At 35.4% G+C, this 17,093-nt stretch overlaps 1 protein-coding gene and 1 long non-coding RNA gene across 3 annotated transcripts in view; one reads left to right on the top strand and one right to left on the bottom strand.

Moving 5' to 3' along the window:
- UGP2 (UDP-glucose pyrophosphorylase 2) overlaps nt 1-17,093 on the top strand; it is an 86,410-nt gene that overhangs the window by 4,058 nt on the left and 65,259 nt on the right. The window lies entirely within an intron of this gene.
- LOC116279404 (uncharacterized) overlaps nt 1-17,093 on the bottom strand; it is a 79,267-nt gene that overhangs the window by 46,152 nt on the left and 16,022 nt on the right. Inside the window, exons 2-4 of one of the 2 annotated variants that reach the window (XR_012058945.1) lie at nt 8,706-8,809; nt 3,178-3,268; nt 260-334 (exon numbers count right to left, since the gene is read on the bottom strand). This is a non-coding gene — a long non-coding RNA (uncharacterized lncRNA). The remainder of the gene's footprint in view (nt 1-259; nt 335-3,177; nt 3,269-8,705; nt 8,810-17,093) is intronic. The other variant, XR_012058946.1, reaches the window with a different exon arrangement.

The raw sequence follows: 17,093 nt of genomic DNA, 5'->3' as shown, positions 1-17,093 counted from the left end.
TTAGACTGTAGTCAGACTCCAAACCACTCTACAACACTGGGCTAATCAATGTAACAGAAAAAAACTGATTTTTTTTTAAAAAAGCAATATATAAAATAGTACCAAAAGGCCAAGGGAAACTGCAAATACAAAGTTGGTTTTACACTTCATTGAGCTTCTTAATTAGAGGTTCTATACCATACTGATCTGTCCTTTTCTATACTCTTCTGGATGACCATCTACTCTCATGATTTCAAATACTATCTTACATGTTAATTACCTTTAAACATCTACTCCAGCTGTCACTTCTCTCCTGCTGTGGTGACCTATGTCTCTCTTCTCATAGGACAACCTCCTCAAGAGGTTTACAGTTTCATAAAAAAAAAAAAAACACAGGCATGTAAAAAAATTACGGAAGTTTTAAACATTAATATCTGTTTGTACAAGGTACTGTGAGTGCAAAAGAGATACAGAAAAGCTTCACAGAGGAAATAATACTGAAGTGGATGTTTAGGGGAAGGAGTGACAGAAGGGGAGGAGGTAGACTGTCATTGTAGGGAGAACGAACAATGTAAGTCAAGTTCCTGAGTTATAAATCAGCCTATAAAATAGTTCCCTGAAACATGGGCACTGGAGTGCAAGTGGGGTATGCCCAGAAACCATGCAAAGGCCAAATAAGGGAGGGGTCTAATTTGTCATACTTGGAAATTCAAACGTATTCCATATTTCATTGTGCAGCAATACAGAACCATTAAAGGGCTTTTTACAGAAAGGAGAAACAGGATCAGATTTGGATATAACAGGGGAAAAAAGGTTTTCTATTTTAATCCCTTACTGCCTTCTAAATAGCATGAATTAAATTTGTTTTGCTGAGGCCCTGAAGAGATTTGGCTGCATACATTTGTGAGTGGAAAGCTATGCTTTCCAGAAGAAGGAATTCCCTAGGACAACTGTAGGGAAATGAGACAGAGGTGAGAGAAGCAAGCAAAATAGCCAAAGGCAGTGTTCCTATATCTTCCATAAAATACTAACAAACACTTTGAGTGGTTGTTTTTTTGTTTGTTTTGGCAGATACTAAGCTTTGCTTCAAGATCTTTCCCAGAGACAGTGCCCATTGAGCAGATACTGAGGATAGAGAAGACTATGAGAGTATTGTGACAAATAGATGTTAAGGTGGCTCTCCATGATCTTTACCTCTTGGTGTTCACATCTCTGGTGTTCATGCCCCTGTAACTTGCTTATAATGAATAGAGTATAGCAAAGGTGATTGGCTGTCACTCCCATGATCACATTGCTCTGTCTTGCAAGCAATGTCTCACTCTAGAGGCTCTCCTTGCTGGTCTGATGAAGTAAGCAGCCATGCTGAGGAAGGCTACATGGTAAGGAATTGTGGGTGGCTTTAGCCAATAGCCAGGATAAAGTGGGCCTCTGAGTTGTATAACTACAAACAAATGAATTCTGCCCACAACCTGAGCAAGCTTAGAAGTAGATTTTTTTTCCCCTAGTCAAGCCTTCAGATGAGAACACAGCCCTACTGCCACTAGTAGCCTTATAAGACTCTAGGCAGAAGACCCAGCTAAATTGTGCCAGACTCCTGAAAGTGAAACAGTAAATGTGTGTTGTCTTAAGCCTCTAAAATTTGTGGTAATTTATTACACAGCAATAGAAAACTAATATCAACCCCCTCCTCAGTCTCCCCCTTCACCAAATTTACAAATATTTTCTAATCTGTGGATTTAATATGAACTCAGATTATATACATTTTGGAAAAATCACTTCTAAAGTAGCTGAAAAGATGGATTAGAAGAGTGGGAAGACTAAGGCAGGAGATAAAGGCAACAGCCCAGAAGAGAAATGGTGAAGGCCTAAACCAAGTCAGAAAACATAGGAATAAGAGCAGGTTTCAGGAGAAATATAATGAGATCACTTGGTATATGGTAAGTTCAGGATGTCTGTAGAACCTCCAAGTGAAGATAGTAAGCTTTGGTACTGACTGTGAGAGATGCTAGTTTTGATCTTGCAAAATTCACTTTGCCCTGCACATAACCCTTTACAACCTGACAGTAACCTGCCTTTTCATCCCTCACCATGTATTCTATGCTCCATGGAGCTACTTGATGCTCCCGAAATAGAACACATATATTCATATTTCCATGTCTTTGCTCAAGTTGTTCCCTTTGAATGAAATGTGTTTCCCAATTGTGTGTATTTATGAAAATCCAATTCACCTCTTAAAATCATGTTAAAATGTCAATATGCTCTGTTAGAATGTAGGCTTCCTCAAGGACAGAACTTTATGTTTTGTTCACAAATATATTTCATAACTCCAGAATAATGTCTGGCACAAGGTAGGCACGCAGTAAATATTTCTTGAGTAAATAGATGAATGTGAGCAATTCCTAATTCTCTACCCAGTTACAGAGCAAATACTAGTGCATTCCATGTGCTTAAGATAAGTAGTATAGCCTCTCCTCATGTTTCTAAACAAATGAGGAATGTGTAAATTTAATGGGAAAGATAATGGGTGGGCATATATCTGAATTCTGGCTCTGCTGAACATTGTGGATCACCTGTTAATTCACTTAACAAATGGTTACCAAATACATAGTATATGCAAGATGTGATTAGTTAAACCCAAAAGTCATTCCCAATCCCTTCTCCCTTGCCTCCCTCTAATTAGAGGTAGAAGTAGACATTCATTTTCTCCGTCTCCTCTACAGCTAGAGATAGTCATGTGACACCATTATGATCAATGAAATGCAAGGGGGAAACTATTGGATAGATGATTTGAGAAAGATATGTCTTTCCTAGTAAAAAAGAAGCAAGCATAAAGCTCCAGTATTGTCCCCTGCTTCCTGCCTTTGAAAATGGCTGTGATTCTTGGAGCTTTTGATTCTATCTTGTGACTATGAAGCGAAGGCAAATGGAATCACAGAGCTACCAATCTAAGCCCTTACCTTAAGCTGCCAAACCAATGCCAGCAGACAGCTATTCTGGGCTTCTTGTTATGGTGGACAAATAAGTCCCTCTTGCTTAAGATCTATTAGTCTGTAATGTGTAGTTGAAAATACTCCCAAACTAGAAGAGCAGGTTTAAAAGTGTGGCTAATAAAACAACCTGGTAAATAATGATACATACGAAATGCCTTCAAAATGCCTCATTTGATTTTGAAATTGTGGTTTTAAAAGTAGCACTTACATTATCTTTTAAAAACGCACTGTTAAGTTACACTGTCTTGCACTTGACTGTGTTGTCATAGTCTTCATTGTCTCTTCTGTTAAACCTTATCCTGTGGATAATTGTGTCAAAAGTGAAGAAATTATGATTTCAATAGAGTACTTTGTCACACCTGATTTCAGCAATAAGCCTATTAAAATGAAAATGAAAATCAAAGGGGCAGAATAAAGTAAAAGTGGAAAATTAGGATTAGTGAAAATTCCAAATTTATCCACCCAAATGTTTGAAAGTAATTATATTCCAAAACAGTGCAGTTGTAGCTACACTTTTCAAAAAAGTTAAGTAAGCTTTTTCGATTTACAGACATTGCAAAAGACTGGGGCGGTAGCGACAGAGCACATTACATAATTTTGTTCCTATTTTTAAAACTCCAAACCATTTTACAGGACCATTTTTAAGCTTTATCAAAAGTATAATAAAACCTCTCTGCTTTTCTCTGTTCCACTTGCCAAGTGTCATCAAGGCCTGAGTAGTATTTTAAATTACTTTTACAAATGAATAATGTAGCCAATCACCAGTTCCTAGAATTGCTGAATAAATGAAGCAAATATTCAATAAGAAACTACCAGTGTAATAAATAATACTCTTGAAGACTTTCCAATAGATTAAAAAAAAGCAATCGCTTATTAAAACAATTTCTAAGAAATTTCATTAACTGGAATTGCTCTGCTATGAAGAGTAGAGTTATCAGCAACTTCCTTCTTATTTCTTATTCACAGGCACTATTAGTCAGGAAACACTTAGAAGGTTAAGAAAGCATTGAGCTGGGCCTGGAGTTGGAGGATACACAGACGAATGACACAGACTTCCTCCCGTCCCAGAAGCTTTCATTGTAGAGAAGCAGCCAGCCACACAGGCAGAAAATCTCTGAATGACGTCCCAGTAGTTCTGATAAGGTTGGACCTATCAGAATCTAAGGGTAGAACAGCCCATATGGATGGCTTAGTTTGTTAAGCAGCTGCATTTAAATTCATTCCAGTGGAGTGTTCCATGTTAGTCACACCCATAATGAGATAAATGTATCAAATTTAGCCTAGGTGATGGCTGCAAGCACTAAGGAAAGTATCATAACAAAACAAAAGTGACAGAATAGAGTCAAGCTATGTTTCTGTTTTTGTTTTCTACTTTAATAAAGTATTGCTGCTATTTTAAGGAGTTAAAATCAATGTTTTGAGACTGATTTGAAACTTGTTTCTTGATAGTATCTTGAGAAACGAAAATGAAGATACTTATTAGAATTCCATATCTTGTCTCTTGGCAGTATTATGCTTTCAGTTATATGACATATTTAGAACAGATGTATGGAGGTTGATCAATTCTTACAGATATTACTGCCAGAATTTAAAATGTTATTACGGGTAATTATCACTAGAAAGAAAAGTTAATCAAATCTTATATTAAGATAATTAGAACTGGAATTCAAAAACTGGGAATCTGAAAACATATTCCAAAAAAGTCTTGTACAAGAATATTCACAGCAGCTTTATTCATAGTAACCAAAAAAGAAAGAAAAGAAAAGAAAGAAAGAAAGAAAAAAGAAGAAAAGAAAGAAATTAATTCAAATGTCTATTATAAGGTAACTGGATAAACTATGATATTGTAGTGTGTTGAGTAGTGGCTCCCAAAAAGATACGTCCACCTGGAACCTGCAAATGTGACCTTATTTGGAGAAAAGATCTTTGCAGATATAATTAAGGATCTTGAGATGAGATCATCCTCAATTAGGGTGGGCACTAAATCCAATGACACTGCCCATTTAAGAAACAGAAGAGAAGAAAGATACAGAAACATGGAGGAAAAAGCCATGTGAAGATAGGGTCAGAGATTGTGGAGTTGGGCTGCCACAAGCCATGGAACACCTGGGGCCACCAGAAGCTGGAAGAAGCAAGGAAGGATTATCCTTCAGTGTCTTCAGAGTGAGGGAGCACAGCCCTGCCAACACCTTGACTTCAGGCTTATGGCTTCCAGAGCTGTCAGAGAGTAAATTTCTCTTGTTTTAAGCCTTGGAGTTTGTGGTAATTTCTTTTTTTTCTTTTTTGCATTAACTTATATTTATTGGATTACTAGTGATATTGAACACTTTTCATAATTTGTTAGTTATCTTTTTTAATGTGGCCTATTTACATTTCATTTATTATTAGACATGCATCTATTTTTTTAAATTGAAGTATAGTTGATTTACAATGTTGTACTAGTTTCTGGTGTGTAGCAAAGTGATTCAGTTACACATATATAAATTCTTTTTCATATTCTATTCCATTATAGATTATTACAATATACTGAATAGAGTTCCCTGTGCTATACAGTAGGATCTTGTTGTTTATCTATTTTATACATAGTAGTTTGTATCCGCTAAGCCCAAACTCCTAATTTATCCCTGCCCGCTCTATTCCCTTTGGTAACTATAAGTTTGTTTTCTATGTCTGTGAGTCTGTTTCTGTTTTGTAAATAAGTTCACTTGTATCATACTTTAAGTTTCACATATAAATAATATCAGATGATAATTGTCATCTTTCTCTGTCTGACTTACTTCACTTAGGATGATAATCTCTAAGTCCACCTGTATTGCTGCAAATAGCATTATTTTATTCTTTTTTATGACTGAGTAGTATTCCATTGTGTATGTATGCACACACACATATATATCAAATCTTCTTTATCCATTCATATGTTGATAGACATTTAGAAGCTTCCACGTCTTGGCTACTGTAAGTAGTGCTGCTATTAACACTGGGGTGCATGTATCTTTTGCCAGGAGTGGGATTGCTAGATCATATGGCAACTCTATTTTTAGTTGTTTAAAGAACATTCATACTGTTCTCTATAGTGGCCACATCAATTTACATTTCCACCAGCAGTGTAGGAGGGTTCTGTTTTCTCCACACCCTCTCCAGTATTTATTATTTGTAGACTTTTTAATTCTGATCAATGTGAGGTGATACTTCATTGTAGTTTTGATTTGCATTTCTCTGATAATTACCAATGTTGAGCATCTTTTCATCTGCCTATTGGCCATCTGTATGTCTTCTTTGGATCAATGTCTATTTAGGTCTTCTGCCCATTTTTTGGTTGGGTTGTTTGGCTTTTTTTTTTTTTTGAATATTGAGTTCTGTGAGCTGTTTGTATATTTTGGAAATTAATCCCTTGTTGACTGCATTGCTTGCAAATATTTTCTCCCATTTCATCCCAGAGCATGGGATATCTTCCCATTTCTTTAAAGCACCTTCAGTTTCCTCTATCAATGTTTTATAATTTTCAGGATATATATAAGTCTTTCACCTCTTTCATCAGGTTTATTCCTAAGTATTTTATTCTTTTGAATGTAGTTTTAAAAGGGATTTTTTTCTACTTTCCTTTTCTGATATTTCATTATTTGTGTAAAGAAATGCAACAGATTTCTGTATGTTAATCTTGTATCCTGCTACATTGCTAAATTTATCATTTCTAATAGCTTTGGTGGGATCTTTAGGGTTTTCTATATATAGTATCATGTTATCTGCATATAATGACAAATTTTACCTCTTCCCTTCCGATTTGGATACCTTTTATTACTTTTTCTTGTCTCATTGCTGCAGCTAGGACTTCCAATACTATGTTGAATAGAAGTGGTGAGAATATGCATCCTTGTCTTGTTCCAAATTTTAGCGGGAATGCTTTCACCTTTTCACCATTGAGTATTAGGTTGGCCATAGGTTTGCCAAAAATAGCTTTTATTGTGGTAATTTCTTAAGACATACTGTGGTATAGTCATACAATGAATACTACTCAGCCATAAAAAAGTATAAAGAACATGATGAGTCTCACAAACTAGTTGAATAAAAGAAGTCATATAGTCAGACATATGGACACTGTATAATTTTACTTATATGAAGTTCAAGAACAGGCAAAATTAATCTATAAGAATAGAAATTAGAAGAGTGACTACACTCAGGGGTCAGGGGGGATTGATTGGAAAGGGACATGAAGGCACTTTCTGGGGGAATAAAAATGTCAAGATCTTGATTATGATGTGATTACATATGTGAATGAATACATTTGCCAAAAATTCATCAGAAAGTACACTTAAGAGCTGCTTCATTGTATTCAATATGAATTAGATCTTAACTTTAAAATACTGAGATAAAAACCAAAACAACAAACAAACAACGAGCACTAAACCAGGAGATGGCAAACTACAGCCTCTGGGCCAAACCTGACCTGCTGCCAATACAATTTTATTGGAACACGGCCATTTACATATCACCGATGGCTGCTTTCACCCTGCATGTCATAGCTAAGCAGTTGTGACAAAGACCATAGAGCCTGTAAAGCTGAACATAGTGTTGAGTCCTTTACAGAAAAAGTCTGCCAGCACCTACACTAAAATTACAGTCTAGAAGTATGTCCAAAGCTATGGAGACCCCTTCTTGTCTAACATTCTGTAATTCTCATTATACTCAATGGTATGAATTAGCGATGTTCGTTATGAAGACCTGAAATGTCTTTAGGCTAGGCACTCTGGTAAGACTTTGAGTTAAATCTTATGATTCTTAGTTCACTTTTCTTTCATTTGCCATTTTTCAGCACAAATTATAGTTCACTATTGCATTGTCCAAAATCAGGGTATATGTGGATATTTTATCCATATATACATTAATTTTTATGGCCTCACCTGTGAGGTATGCTAAGAAGTGAGTTCAGAGCATGCCACCCCAAAATGTGCTTTTGTGGCATATTAACTATTTTGAATTAAAGGCACTTGAAAACATCAGAAGAAAATACCCTGATTTTCCTTCTTTTTCTTAAAAACAGGAGATGAAATTCCTATTAGAAAAATGTCCTCCCTCTACCAGAAGGAATGTAACATTCTTATCATCAAGACCTAGAAGTTAAGATCAAGAGACTTCTATACAAACAGTCCTTGTTAAAAATAATTCTTATCTTCTGTTAGCCTCCCCATGTAGTCACTTTTCCATATTTGCCTCTTTTTGTTCAACCTAATATAAAAACAAGTAAGTTTTGCCATTTTTTGGGGTCTTCATTCTTTATGAAGGCTCCCATGTCATGTACAACTTGTATTAAATAAATTGGTACCTTTTCTCCTATTGATCTATCTTATGTCAGTTTAATTCTCAGCCAGCCAAAAAGAACCCTAGGAGGGTAAAGTTAAAAGTTTGCCTCCCCTACAGAACTTAACAGTCGGTTACAGAGAAATGGAAGAACTGGTAATGGATAGGACCAGGGCCGAGTGAACTTAGCCAGCAGTTGAAGCGATCCCAAGGGGCTGTGGGCAGTGCTTAAGGAGGGTCTAGCCAACTTGGTTGGACTCTTGGCAGGTGTAGTTTTCAAAGGGGTCTAATCCTATGCTCTAGGGACTCTGACGTAAGAGTCTCTGAGCTTAGAAAGTCAAAACTATCAGCTGATGGGGCTTTTCATTCATTGGGTAGAATAAAAACCCAAATCCTTAAAATGGTCCCCAAGGCCCTGGATAAAAATGTGTTGCTTCCTACCTCACAGTCTTCCTTCTTCCTCTCCTCCTGCAACTTCTTTTAACAGGAAGAACATGATCCATGTTGACTTTCAGAAGAATCCTCTGGCAGCAGCTGGGGAGATCCTGGTAATGAGGAGACAGTTAGGGACCACTGGGATAACTTAAGTAATGAAAAATCATTTAATGAATGCCTGAAGTAGGAGAGTGACAGTGGGAATGAAGAAATGATAGATTCTAGGGTAAACAAAATATTATTCACTCAATGAAACATCATGTAGCAATGAAAATAAACTATGGCTACATATGAAAACATGGATGAATGTCACAAACATGATGTTGAGCAAAAGAAGCAGGACACAGAAGGATATAAACAGTATGATTCTTTTTGTATGAAGTTCAAAACAGGTAAAAACCAAACTACATTGTTTGAGAATGCTTACAGACATGGTTTAATAAAGAAAAAATTATCACAAGGGTCAAGGTAGTGGTTCCCTCCAGGGGGAAGAGAGACAGCCGTACAGGGGCTGCTGGTATACTTTTCTGTATGTAGTGTATGTACATTATATCACAATTTAAAACAAAGTTTAAAAATATGGATCCTACAGACACAGCTGAGATAGATATAGTTAGAATTTACATATGGAAGGTAATGAGGGGACCTGTGTTCTGGTTCTGGTACTTGTTAGTGGTGTGACCTTGAAGGTTATTTAACCTCTCTAAGCCTCAATTTCTATTTGGGGAGCTAACAGGACTGCAATGAACATTAAAGTTATCTTCCATCTGATTATTTATTCCTATAGGAGTCACCACTTCTGGTTGATTAGCTGAGTAAATCTCCCTCAAATTACTGAGTTTATTAAATGCATTGCAATTTCCTGTGCTCTACGAACAGACAGGAGTTCCCTGACCAGGGTTTCCAGCAGGTGGAGGATATTAAGCCATCTGCTCTTACAGTCTCATGGGTCTCAAACTTGAACATGTATCACAATCTCCTGGAGGTCTTATTAAAACACAGCTTTCTGGGCCTGACTCCCAGAGTTTCTGATTTATAGGCCTGTAGTGAGGCCTAAGAATTTGCATTTCTAACAGGTGCTGCAATGTTCCTAGTTGATATTGCTACAAGTCCAGGGGCAACTTTTTGAGAACCACTATTCTAGTATTCTAAACTTTGCTCTCTGACTCTCCAAGTACAAGGGAGAGAAACACTTTTCTCAGTCAGTTGGAAAGAGGATGATTCTGTCTACTTGTGCAGCCCTGTTTTTCCTGATGAGAGTTGGCTTTCCCTAGTTTCAGACCTCATATGTCTGGTATCTACCCTTTCCTATGGATGTCCTCAGAAACACACACTACCAACAAGAGCCTGCTGCTCTTAGCTGCTAAGTTGCTCCAGTAAGGAATCAGGGGAGGAAAGGAGGACACGGGAGGTCAGGAACATGTGTTCAAGTCATTTTCTTCCCAGAAACTCTTGTGAGAATTAAAGGAGATAAAAAAGCATCGCACCTGCGACATTCAGAGCACTCAATAAATGTTAGCTGTTATTGTTATGACTTCAACTTTTTTGAGGTGGATGTTTGCAAAGATGGCTGAATCGTAACAGAGTATTTAGGATAAGCAGGTTTATCAGGAAGGTGATTACCTTCATTATGAACATTTAAATATCTGTTTTCATGTTTATAAATTTCAAATATTACGGCTCTAAGGTTAAAATTGAGAAATCTTGTGAAAGAGAGTTAACAAGTTAAATGAGAGACAGAGGAGCCAGAAGAAATGGGAGCTTCCTTTGGGAAATGGAAGTGTGACCGTGTTTGAGACTTACCTAGCTAGAGCATATCGCACTCTCATTCTTTAAACACATAGTTCCAAAGTTTCTAAACAAGGTTCATTCTGAACTTTGTCTTCCATGGGCGGGGTGGGTGAGTGAGCAGATTTTGCAATGCCTCATTAAATATGTCAGGGTTTTGCTCTTGGCAAAGAACATGTGTTCTTTTCAGGCAAGAGTTTCTTTTTGGCACATTCCTATACTTTAACATTTGTATCTCAACCATCCATTCCAATATTATTTCTATGCTTTGTACACTTTCAAATTACCCTGAGACATTTACATAGGTTCTATGAGTTATATAGACCTCCCTTAAAGTAAAAAAAAAAACACTACATAATTTAAAAAATAATAATATATGAATTTAACTGAAATTTATTAAAAATTATGATATAAACATTTGTAAAACTTTAGCAACCATCTGTAATTTGTTTTTTAAGGTCATATTATGAACCTTTAACTTGAGAAAATCTACATAGTTGATATTCTTAAAAGTGAAATGCAGTTATTAAAATCATTCCATATGATTCAGTTAAAGTCAACATTTATTTATCATGTGACTGGTAGATACAGGAGACACAGAGGTGAAAAAGTGATGAGGTCTTTGTCCTTAAGGAGTTCAAGGTCTTTTTGACCATGTGTTTGATTATTTGTTTCCATGTTTCTCTCCCCTACTTTACTATGACTGTCTAGTCTCCAGAGGAAGAGGTGACCTCTAGTCCCCAGAGGAGGAGGTGACTGACTGCCAGGTAGTCTGAACTTGGAGTTGTTACTGAGGAAGTGAACTTTGAGTTAGCCTTTGAAGGCTACTAAGAATTGGAGTGAGGAAGAAGGAAGAGAAAGGCAGGATATTCTAAATGGGGTAACCAGACAAGTGCAAAAGCACTGACATGGGAAATAATTTGTGGAGACTGACAGGCACCTCTGTGTGGCTACTCATTTTAAGAGGGGTGCAAGTAAGGTAAAAAGCTAGGAGGGCCAGATGCCGAAACATTTTTTTTCTGTTCTAAGGGATTTTGACTTTGCCTGCAGGTGGCTGGGAGCCATGGAAGCTTTGTAAGCAGCTGAGTTAGATCAGGTTTATATTCTGGCAACAACTATGGGTCAATAGGACAGAAAGTGGACCATAGTGAACTACCTGGACAAAAAGTCATGTTAGGATTAGGTCACAACAGCCCTCAAGAGGCAGAACTCTGTGCCTATTATTGTTTCTAAATGTTTGATTTGACAATAGTCTTAAACTATGTTTAATTGTTATATTATACAAAGTGGAACAACTGCTGAAATAAAACTAAAAGCCCTATCCATTGGCCGAAAGTTCAAAATAAAAGTGCAAAATCGGGGATATCAAAGGATTTCAGGAAAAAAATACATACATATACACACACATTAGATATGAATTCAAAAGTAAAGATAGGTGTATTTCTTTGGTAGTCAGTAAAGTCCTTTCAGCAGCTTAATAATTAACATAAGATAAAAATTTGAACCATCTTTGTATGGGCAGAGGGAGTATGGTTACTAGGATACAGAGTGGAACGATTAGATATTTTATTAAAGGAAGTCGAAAAAAGAGTTGGGGTTTGTGAATCAATCAATTTGATTTTTAAAAGGAAAAAGATTGGAAATCATATTAATAGTTACATAATAAAAAGTGTCATTTGCATTTTGGAGACACCTTATTAAGCGGAAATAAATGTTGTTGTTTTTTTTAACTTTTTATTGTTGTTGTTGAAGTATCAGGAGTCCTATGCAAACTCTACAGGATAATGTAAGGTTTTGCGGTAGAAACCATGGGACCTGGAAAGCACCTGGAACCAAATTCTAGGGATCAGCTGTTCTCTCTCATCTTGCTCTCACACATCTCAGATTCTTTCAGCAAGCCTGTCCTACTCTCCTCTTTCTGCTGACATATTTATAATTTTACACTTGTTCTGTGCAGGTTAGGACCGGGTTCTGTCCATCATCACCCAGGAACCCAGGGTGATGGAGACTCCATCTCAATAGTGTGCTTCTTTGATCACTGCGGCAGAGGGAAGGAAACATAGAGAACTGTGCAGGGGAAGTTGCTCTTAAAACATCTGCCCAGAGGTGATATGTATTACTGCTGCTCATATTTCACTAGGCAAAGCAAGGCTTATGGCCACAACCAACTCCAAAGTGTGCTGGGAAGAGAAATTCCACTAATATCTAGAAAGAACTGAAATGTCTATGAACAGTCCTTGTGATTTACTCATCCACATGTTTGTGTGCTCACTTAAACTTCTTGTAAGTGTAGTTTAATTGAAAATTATGGTCCTGCATTTAAAAAAAAATTTAAAGACATAGCACATTTACTGACAAAGTTATACAAATGAGCACAAATCCACGACACACATGCATCATGCTCAATTAAAAAACAGATGACAAAGAAATTTGTTGTATTTCTATACACTAATAACAAACTTTCAGAAAAAGAAATTAAAGAAACAATCCCATTTATCTCACATCAGAAAGAATAAAATACCTAGGAATAAACCTACCTAAGGAGGCAAAAGACCTGTACTCCAAAAACTGTAAGATGCTGATGAAAGAAATTGAAGTCAACAACAGATGGAAAGATATACCAATGTTCTTGGACTGGAAGAATCAATATTGTTAAAATGATCATACTACCCAAGGCAATATACAGATTCAATGCAATCCTTATCAAAGTACCAATGAAATTTTTCACAGAATTAGAACAAAAAACATTTAAGTTTATATGGAAACACAAAAGACCCTGAATAACTAAAACAATCTTGAGAAAGAACAGCACTGGAGGAATCACAGTCCCTGACTTCAGACTATATTACAAAGCTATAGCAATCAAAACAGTATAGTACTGGTCTAGTATGATCTAGTATTGGTCTAGTATTGATCTAGACACATAGATCAATGGAACAGGACAGAGAGCCAGAAATATACCCATACACTTATGGTTAATTAATCTGTAGCCATAGGAAGAGGCAAGAATATACAGTGGAGAAAAGTGGTGCTGGGAAAACTGGACAGCTACATGTAAAAGAACGAAATTGGAAAACTCTTTAACACCATATACAAAAAACACTTAAAATAGATTAAAGACCTAAATGTAAGACTGGATACTCTAAAACTACTAGAGTAAAATATAGGCAGAACACTCTTTGACATAAATTGCAGCAATATTTTTTTCAATCCATCTCCCAGAGTAATGGAAATGAACACAAAAATAAACAAATGGAACCTAATTAAACTTAAAAGCTTTTGCACAGCAAAGGAAACCATAAGCAAAATGAAAAGACAACCTAGGGAATGGGAGAAAATATTTGCAAATGATGTGACCAACAAGGGCTTAATTTCCAAAATATGTAAACAGCTCGTCCAGCTCAATATTTTTTTAAAAAATCCAGTCAAAAAATGGGCAGAAGACCTAATTAGATATTTCTCCAAAGAAGATATATGGATGGTCAACAGGCAGTGAAAAGATGTTCAACATCGCTAATTATCAGAGAAATGCAAATCAAAACTACAATGAGGTATCACCTCACATCAGTCGGAATGGCTATCAAAAATTCTACAAATATTAAATGCTGGAGAGGGTGTGGAGAAAAGGCAATCCTCCTATACTGTTGGTGGGAATGTAATTTGTTGTGGCCACTATAGAGAACAGTGGTTCCTTAAACTAAAAATAGAGTTGTCATATGATCCAGCAATCCCACTCCTGGGCATATAACTGGAAAAGATGAAAAGTCTAATTCAGAAAGGTACATGCATCCCAACGTTCACAGCAGCACTATTTACAATAGCCAAGACATGGAAGCAACCTAAATGTCCACTGAAAGATGAATGGATAAGGAAGATGTGGTATATATATACAATGGAATATTACTCAGCCATAAAAACAATGAAATAATGCAATTTGCAACAACATGGAGGGATCTAGAGATTATCATATTAAATGAAGTAAGTCAGACAGAGAAAGACAAATATCATACAAAATCACTTATATGTGGAATCTAAAAAAAATAATACAAATGAGCTTATTTACAAAACAGAAATAGACTCACAGACATAGAAAACAAACTTCTTACCAAAGGGGAAAGAAGGGGGAGGGATAAATTAGGAATTTGGGATTAGCAGATACACACTGCTATATATAAAATAGACAAATGACAAAGACCTACTGTATGGTACAGGGAACTATATTCAGTATCTTGTAGTAACCCACATGGAAAAGAATCTGAAAAAGAGTATACATACATAACTGAATCACTTTGCTATACACCAGAAACACAATATTGTAAATCAACTATACTTCAATAAAAAAAACTTAAACAAAAATAGTTGAATGTTCAGATCCATCAGTTTGGCAATTTCTCTTTTGAGGCAAAATAGCCAATTATGCAACAAAAACAACAGACTAACAAGTGTGGTGTCACAATATTGTATCCTATTAAAAGTATTTTATGCAATCCTTGTAACTTTTAGTTCCTTCTTCTCTCACCTTTATATTTATGATAATTAATTCCTTTAATAGACATGCTTAGTTGTTTAACCTTGAAATAAAGTGTTTGAAAATCTACTACTCCTTTCTCAGGCTTCTAAGTCAGTTTGATTCAAAAGTATCCTGAAATTACTACTTGCAAATATTTATCTTACACCTGCATAACTAAAACAGCTAATGAGGATAAAAATGGGGAACTGTCATCTACAACTCTTGATTTTAAGATTTTAGTGTGTTCAACAAACTAGCATCCTTCCTCTACTCTTTAATAAGCAAATGCTATACAGTTAAATTTTAAAATAAATCTGTACTAATAAATACATTTATCTAATTTAAATATTGAAATTGTAGATTTCATTTGGAAAAAAGTTCCAATGTTAAAATTAATTTTGAGAATTACTTCCGTAGACCACTTTCTTCATCATAAATCCATTTGGTATTTACTCAATTTTTAGGTCTCTCTTACTATGAAAAATCTTCTAAAAATGCAAAGTAACGTCTTGTGTCTCATGACTTTTGGGCTTTCTTCGATCTGTCTTCTTTGTAAGCCATCCTAGCAAGACTCTCTAGTTAACAAACTACCAGAATTTTAAAAGCAGTTTATACTGCATATTTGTAAAAATTGCTTCCAAAAAACTTGATAATTAGACAAGTTTATTTTCTACAGTCCCATATACCCTTATTACTTGACTAACAAAATTAAGCCTTCTTTCTGACTTTACATCATTGCTCCTTTTTAACCCTTCAGCTTTGGCTTTATTGAGTTAAATATGATGGAAGAGTCTTTGTTTTTCTTAGAATTTTCCAAATATGTAAATATTACTATGACCCAAATGTTTCAATCAAAGTAATTTTGTCTATTAAGGTCATACTTAATATCTAAAGGATGTTATAATTTTTTCTCGCTATTATAAAAACTATGTCTTAAACATTTTTTTCTAATTGTATATAAAATACATTTAAAGTTTGTATGTAAATCTTATATCAGACACTTTGGCAAATTCTCTGATTCAGTGTAATGATTTGTCAGTAGAATCTTTTGGATTTTTCTAGGTATACTATCATGTCATCTGCAAATAATGAGAGTTTTACCTATTCCCCTCCAATCCTTTACCTTTTTTTCTTTTGATTTACTGTAGAGGTTTTCCTTTTACCCACATAAGTATCTCTGTATCCTTATGTTAAATGTGTTTCCTATAAATTCCATTCAGGTGCATTTTATATGTTTTTTCATCCAATCTGACAATCTCTATTTTTCAATTGGTGAGTTTAGTCCATTTATATTCATTGTGTTTACTGATATATTTGGATTTATCTCTACCACCTTATTTCTTGCTTAGTTTCTCTTTAAAAGTTAGAGAAACTATTTTTTATTTTTACTTAAATTCTGTTCTCTTTCTGCTGTCTATAACTAATTTTTCCTTATTTACCTTCCCTTCTGTCTATTGCATTTTAAGTAATACATTCTACAAATATTCTTTAGTAATATCTTTAATATGAACACTGAAGATCTAAAACTGATATCTATATCTGCCTTGATCTTGAATAAAACAAGGGCACAGAATAGTTTTCCTATTGTACATGTTATTATCACCAGTATTGTAGCTGCATCTTAATTTTGTACTCCCACATGAGTCATTATTATTACATTATTTTATATAATTTATACTTGTTTAGATGTTCCCCAAGTATTTACCTGCTCACATTGTCCATTGTCTCATTTCCTTCCTTGTGGTATAATTTATTTAATTAGGAAGTATATCCTTTACTAGGGATTCTCAATTTTTGTCTCTCAAGTTACAGTTCAGCTGGATATAAAATTTTAAACTAACAATTATCTGCTCTTATTACTTGGACTATTTTATTCCATTGTCTTCTGAATGATGTTGCAATTGAAAAGTCAGTTTCAATCTAATTTTATTCAATTGGTGTTGTAGTTCAAGGATTTGGGGACAGATCAAGGAAAAGACAGGATCATGAAATGGCAGTATTGCACAATAAGGTTTATCGGGTGGCATTTGGACAGGACTGCATGAAGGGGGAAGTCATTCACAGTAAGAGATTTTCCAGAGACAGCAGAATGGGAC

This window comes from Vicugna pacos, chromosome 15, assembly GCF_048564905.1.
Source record: "Vicugna pacos chromosome 15, VicPac4, whole genome shotgun sequence".
In the NCBI taxonomy this organism is placed as follows: Eukaryota; Metazoa; Chordata; class Mammalia; order Artiodactyla; family Camelidae; genus Vicugna; species Vicugna pacos.
This window is presented reverse-complemented; position numbering and strand designations above follow the sequence as displayed.